The sequence below is a fragment of the Lycium ferocissimum genome, chromosome 11 (assembly GCF_029784015.1).
Source record: "Lycium ferocissimum isolate CSIRO_LF1 chromosome 11, AGI_CSIRO_Lferr_CH_V1, whole genome shotgun sequence".
Lineage (NCBI taxonomy): Eukaryota > Viridiplantae > Streptophyta > Magnoliopsida > Solanales > Solanaceae > Lycium > Lycium ferocissimum.
Genome location: NC_081352.1, coordinates 7,921,375 through 7,927,374, shown reverse-complemented (window position 1 = coordinate 7,927,374; position 6,000 = coordinate 7,921,375). Strand labels below are relative to the sequence as shown.

Here is a 6,000-nt window from a genome sequence, read left to right as displayed (position 1 = left end):
ATTGTGCTAAATATCACACTGTAAGGCTTGAAAAATCATAGGGTGAACTTCATTGATTTGGTTGGCAGACTTTCAATGCGATTTTAGAAATCATTATTTATTAACATAGACTCTCTCTTAGTTGTAAAATCGTAAAATATGTTGGATCATTACTTGAGAGTTCCTTGTATCCATGCTTGTGGCCATTGATCATTTTACTTGCTTTCTAGGTTAGTTTATATTTTCTCATTAGTTATAATCTCTCTAAAAAAATCAAACTATTATCAAGTGCTTGACTTGGTGTAGAAATTGAAAATTCCTTACTTGCTTGATCGCCTAGTATGTTGTTCCTTGTGAGATTCGACCCTGACTTACAGTTGGGTAAAATATATTGCATACGACCGTGTACACTTCTCTTTGAGGAGTGAATTTGGACGTCATCAATTTTGGCGCCGTTGCTGGGAACAATTTGGCGTATTTGAATTAGTTTGGAATTTAAGCTTACTTGCATTGATCCAAACTGGTGAATATTTGTGTAGTTATTTTCTTTAACTTTGTTTATTTTCTTAGTTTTTGTAAATGGCATTGTATAATGAAAATTGGTCGGATGGTAGCTCTTCATATTTTGATGACCCATGTCCTTATTGTGGAGGACCACACTTATGAGAAAATTAGTTGAATTCTCCCGGGGGCGGATTGTGCTCACAATCTCAAACCTGTTAGTGGAATATTTGTGATAGGGTGGTCAAAATGGTCATTGGGCCAATTGTGCTTATTGGTCCTTCCCTTCCCCGAACCCCCACTATGACGATTCTACGTTTGATTTGGATGATGATAGGGATATGGAAGTGGAAGAAGTTTCAAATGCTCAAAATAAGAAGATGATGCATGTTGGAGACCATTTTTGAAAAGGTGGAAAAACAGAACTTAGCATTCAAGGACTTGAGGCAAGCACAAAATTACTTGAGTCAAGCAATTAATTGCAATGACAAAACTATTCACACCTTGGAGGATCAAATGAAATCATTGGTTGAGGCTCATAATGCTCACCAGCTTGAGGGTATTGAAAGTGGACCAAAAAGTGTCCAAAACATGGATTTCTCCATGAGTGGATTTTTACAAGCTTTGAATGACTCTCAACTTGAAGAAAGCCTTGACAAAGTGGAAATTGTGAGCCAAGATTGGCTAATGAATCAAGGTCACCAACTTGGAGTCTATGGGATCAATGTGAAGACATTTCATGGGTGATGAAAGAATTTACAAATATGCATGTCGAGCAAAGTCAAGAAGTGGAGCTACTTGAAATTGCTACCCGGAAATAGGAGGCTGAATTAAATACAAAAATTGAGGCATATGATGCTCAATATCAAAATGCAATGGATTGTAGTTTTAAGTTGGTGCCCAATGAAGAAGATGTCAAAATTGATTTTGAAGAGCTAATTGTGGAATGCCAACCAACCGACCCAATTTTAATGAAGGATGCCAAGATTGAAGAAATGATACTAGAGTTGCATAAAAAATTTCACGAAATGGTTTTTGAAGACTCTAGTTCATTTTTGGGTGAGGATGTCAAAGATGAGGCAAATTTGGAATTTGGGCACATTGAATCACATTCCAACCATTTTTCAACATTGTGCTTGGTTGATGATATGGAAGTTCAGCTAACCGAGTCTATGGAGGGTTGTGGAGATGAAGAAGAAAGCGTTTTTAGTTTGAAATTTTATCATGCCAAGAAGACAAAATGACATCCCTCACAAGAAGGCCAAAAAGTGTAAAATGCAATACTTGAGGGTTGGCCTATTTGCTTTACTACCACCTCCCCACATACATCACCGGAATCTTGATTAAAAATCGAGGTTAAAATTTATATGCTCCAACTGGAGGGAAAAGTGGTAAAGTTAACTCACTTCGTACCATAATGTTAAACACGATGCTTCATGGGAGGGAACCCATATTTTCTTAATTTTTTTAATTTCAATTTCACAAATTTAAATTTTTAGATAAGTTTATTTTATTATTTTTAAACATTGTACCAAATTTTACAGTTTTTGGAATTGTTTTGGACAGACTAAGTATGTTGGATGGACTGAAATACAGGGCAAAAACAGTGTTGGAAAATTGCTGCTGAGCCATTGGAATTGAGAAAGTTGAAATATAAAGAGTTGAGATTTTGCAAATATTAGGCCTTGGAGTTGTTGGAGGAGTATATGTTCAAGACAAAGGAGATTATTTTTCTTTTGTTCCAGCAAATTGGAGAAAAAAGTGCATATGCCCAGGTAAGTGACTTTCTTCTTATAAAACAAAATTTTTCCCCTTTATTTTTTCCTTTACAAAACATTGCCCGCACAATCCCACCTTCTCTAGACGTGCACTGCTTCCAGAAACACAACAACCATGTAACAATTCCCTTTCTCCTCTTCTCTTCTCTTCTCACATTTTCGTTTTCTCTCTCCTCTCAAATTCTTTTGTTTGGCAGATTTTTTTTTTCTGTTCTTTCATTGGTTTGTTTGATGTGGAGTTTGGGGAACAATTTGTGCAATTTTGATGTTGTTGGATGATTAAGATGTAGTTGTGTTTCTTTGAACTATAAATCCCATTTGTGGGAGGGTATTCAATTGTCCCATGGTTACAAAGAACTTGGTTAAAGTGGCGCACTCAATCTATTCAACAAATTGCCTGACAGACAACTTAATTTGCCGGTGAAGTCTGAGTAATCGAGCGACATTAGGAGATCCGTAGAAGTCAGTTTTGGTGTGTGGTTCGGGTACATCAGTAGAATTTAAACATGAAAAGAAAGGGATGCACTGTGAATCTGGTTTCTGAAGTTCTTTAGCATGGTTTCTGAAATCTGGATCATAATGCGGAATATTCTAATTTTTCTTTCACTAAATTTTGATTCAATATGGTTGGTATAGTTCATTTCGGATTCTATGATAACATTTTTGGAGCGTGACTGATTTCAGTGGCTCCCAAGAGCTCCCTGGAGCAATCTTGCACACACTTTAAACAAGCATAGCAGAACTGGTATTTCATTTGGATTTTCCACGTGTCTGGATGAAAATAACATTCTTTTCTGCAGAAATAGTCTTTTTGATTGACTTGACATTATTTCGGGTAGCTAGAAATTCTTTTGAGCCAGCGTTTTTAGGACTAAATTATCGCGAACGGGCTGTCCTAATAAATTGTCTTCATTGTGCATAGAACTTGTGCATTATTGATCGTGAAGATGTTGTGAGTCCTGGGATGGCAGTGATGCAGAATTTTGGCAGACACAATACTTTTTGATGTTTGGCCTCTAGTTCACTTGGAACAACTCAAGGAGAAGTGAAAGATATTTTCCCCCTTATGCTCTAGCTTAACAACACCATCTTTTCAGAAAGTCCCTCTTAACTTTTGCTTTTATTATATAGTTACATTGAGGAAAATGCAACATTTTTAGTTGGGGGTGGCTCATTTATTTGCGATGATATATGGTGGTTGACAAATTTTATGGATTTGGTAGACTAACTCTTTTGTTTTTTAATTTTGATATATTTTATTAGTAAGATATGCTAGTTTTTGTTTGTTTTTATATGCCTATGTTTCTTTGTGTATTAGTAATATCCTTGGCTTTTCTTTGTCTTGGTTCTTTTCCCGAGGATGCTAATGTCTTTTGAACCCGGTGTTTTTAGGTAGTTTTGAGTCAGCTTGTCCCTATGATAGATAGTTGGGCAATTTCTCAAGGGAAATAAGCCTTGTAGGTTAGGTGTAGGAGTGAGTTTTAGGTAGGAGTAAAAATGGTGTTCGGATGTGATATTTTTCCTCTTGGCTTGCTCGGTACCAACTTATGTAAACCTTGGCATATGAATTCTTGATTTTTGAAAAAGAAAAATGATTGAAGTAAGGATTCTTGTTGTGACTTTTAGACTTAATATTTGGCTCTTACTTTCATTAGTCTCTTTTGGCTGTGAGTGACTTTTTGAGTTCATTTGTTTCAATTGGGTTTTTGATACATATTCTACTTGGTTTTTCATGTGCCATGTGTGGTGTGGTTTTTGTGGATTCTTTTACATTATTTGTGGTTTAGAACTTACCCGAAATGAGTTTCAAGGAGAAATCCTAGACTACACTTGGTTTGAAAAATAATGTTAGGCCTTCCTTGAACCGTATTTGTGCCTTAAATTTCTTATCCTTGCATATTTTCCCTAGTTAACCCCTTTTGAGCCTTTAACCTTTTCTTTGGCAACCGTGTTACAAGCTTTAACCTTTTGTTCTTTATTGACCTATCTTTTAGCATCCTACCTCCCTAACAACAACAACAACAACAACAACAACAACAACAACGTACCCAGTGAAATCCCACAATGTGGGATGCGGGAGGGTAAAGTGTACGCAAACCTTACTCCTATAATGTAGGGAGGCTGTTTGCGAAAGACCCTCGGCTCAAGAGAAAGCATGGCAAAAAAAGTCGGATAAGGACAAGCAATTCAAAACAATATGAAAATGAAATATTACAAGATCAAAGACCATGAAATACAATCTGGAAAAAGGAATAGATAAATAAAATAGTCGAAGAACAAGAAATAACAGATAGTAGCAGAAAATCAAGGACAAGAAACTATAGGGCAAAACTGAGAATACTAAGTAGAAAGTGCAAACATAGGCTAAAAGCCTAAGTTTGGGGGTGATGGTTGCAAAAACTTGTGATGTGGGAGCTACTTTAAAGGTGAAAAAATAAAAGTAGTAGAATAGAAAAGGAAAAAAAAATTGGAACTTCCATATTATTTTGAAAAAGGAAAAAAAAAGAAGGAATAATAAAGAGTTGTGAATAAAGGGAAGACTAGCTGGCAAACGAAAAATGAAGAAAAGCGTGGAAAAGTTTGAAAGGAAGTGTTCTTTGATTGTTGCAAATTGTAATGCTTAGGGAGGTTTTGAGTCACTCTTACCCAAATTGTGCCTTTCCTTAACCAAAAGCCTACATTACAACCGTTAATTCCTAATTGATTTTGAACCAAGTGTGCCTACATTAGTGGAAAAATATATGAAAGCCAAGCCTATGGTACTATTGTGTGCGTTTGAACATCTTTGTGTGAGAGAGTGAATTCTTTCCATTTAATATCTCATTTGTTTTGAATTGCATTTTATGAATGTGGGATCTCGCTTGATTGTGAGGGCACATGAAAATGTGAGTTGTGAATGTGTTTCATTTTTCAATTGGGATGAAGGAACAAAGAAAAGGAATATTTGTGATAATAAGGCAACTTTTGAAGCTTCGGTGTCATGACTTGGTTGCTGCTTTGATTAGTTTGGTGTTTGAGCATTTGAAGTAAAAAAAAAAAAAAGTTTTTGAGAAGTTGGTGATTCATATGCTTTGGATTAATTGTTGGTACCAATCAAAGTCATGTGTTTGTGCTTAAAGTAGACTTTTTGACTTGGTATGATGTTGGTGCACTTTTGAATGGAGTCCTTTGAAGGAATTTGTATGATTTGACTTGCTCGAGGACAAGCAATAGTTTAAGTTTGGGGGTTTGATAAGTTGGTAGTTTACCGAATTATCTCTTCTTTAATCTTAGATTTTTGTTATGTTTGTGAGAAAATAGTGCATTTAAGCCAAATTGAAGAAAATGAGAAAAGTGGCTAGAAGTGCAAAAGTGGCCAAAACTGAAATTTTGAAAATCTGAAAATTGGAGGTTATTTTTTGTCATTTTTGATTGAGAAAATTGGGTAACTACAAAAGGAAGTCTGGAGGGAAAATATTATTATCTTTGGCCATATTTTCAAGCTTGAGGAGCTAGAGTTCATCAATCAACACTTTGAAAGAGAAGATTGGAGCACTTTAATGAACAAACTCTTAACCCTTTCTTTAATTCCTTGTTATGTATTGAATATTTAAGTGTGTGGTATTTTATTCTTTCACTTGAATCTTGTTTATGAGAATATACACTATCAAGTGCTGAATTAAATCTCTTGTTTTGCTTATGTATTGATTGATTTTTATTTCTAATGAAGTGGGTCTTTGTTTCTTTAATTAATCTTGTTCTT

The 6,000-nt window shown here is 35.3% G+C and overlaps 1 long non-coding RNA gene across 12 annotated transcripts in view; it reads left to right on the top strand.

The window, feature by feature from the left end:
- Window positions 1-1,933: 1,933 nt before the first annotated feature.
- LOC132035939 (uncharacterized) overlaps window positions 1,934-6,000 on the top strand; it is a 60,162-nt gene continuing 56,095 nt past the window's right edge. For 4 of the 12 annotated variants that reach the window (XR_009409487.1, XR_009409489.1, XR_009409483.1 and 1 more), the window contains exon 1: window positions 2,268-2,375. This is a non-coding gene — a long non-coding RNA (uncharacterized LOC132035939). The other 8 variants (XR_009409486.1, XR_009409479.1, XR_009409488.1 and 5 more) reach the window with 6 other exon arrangements.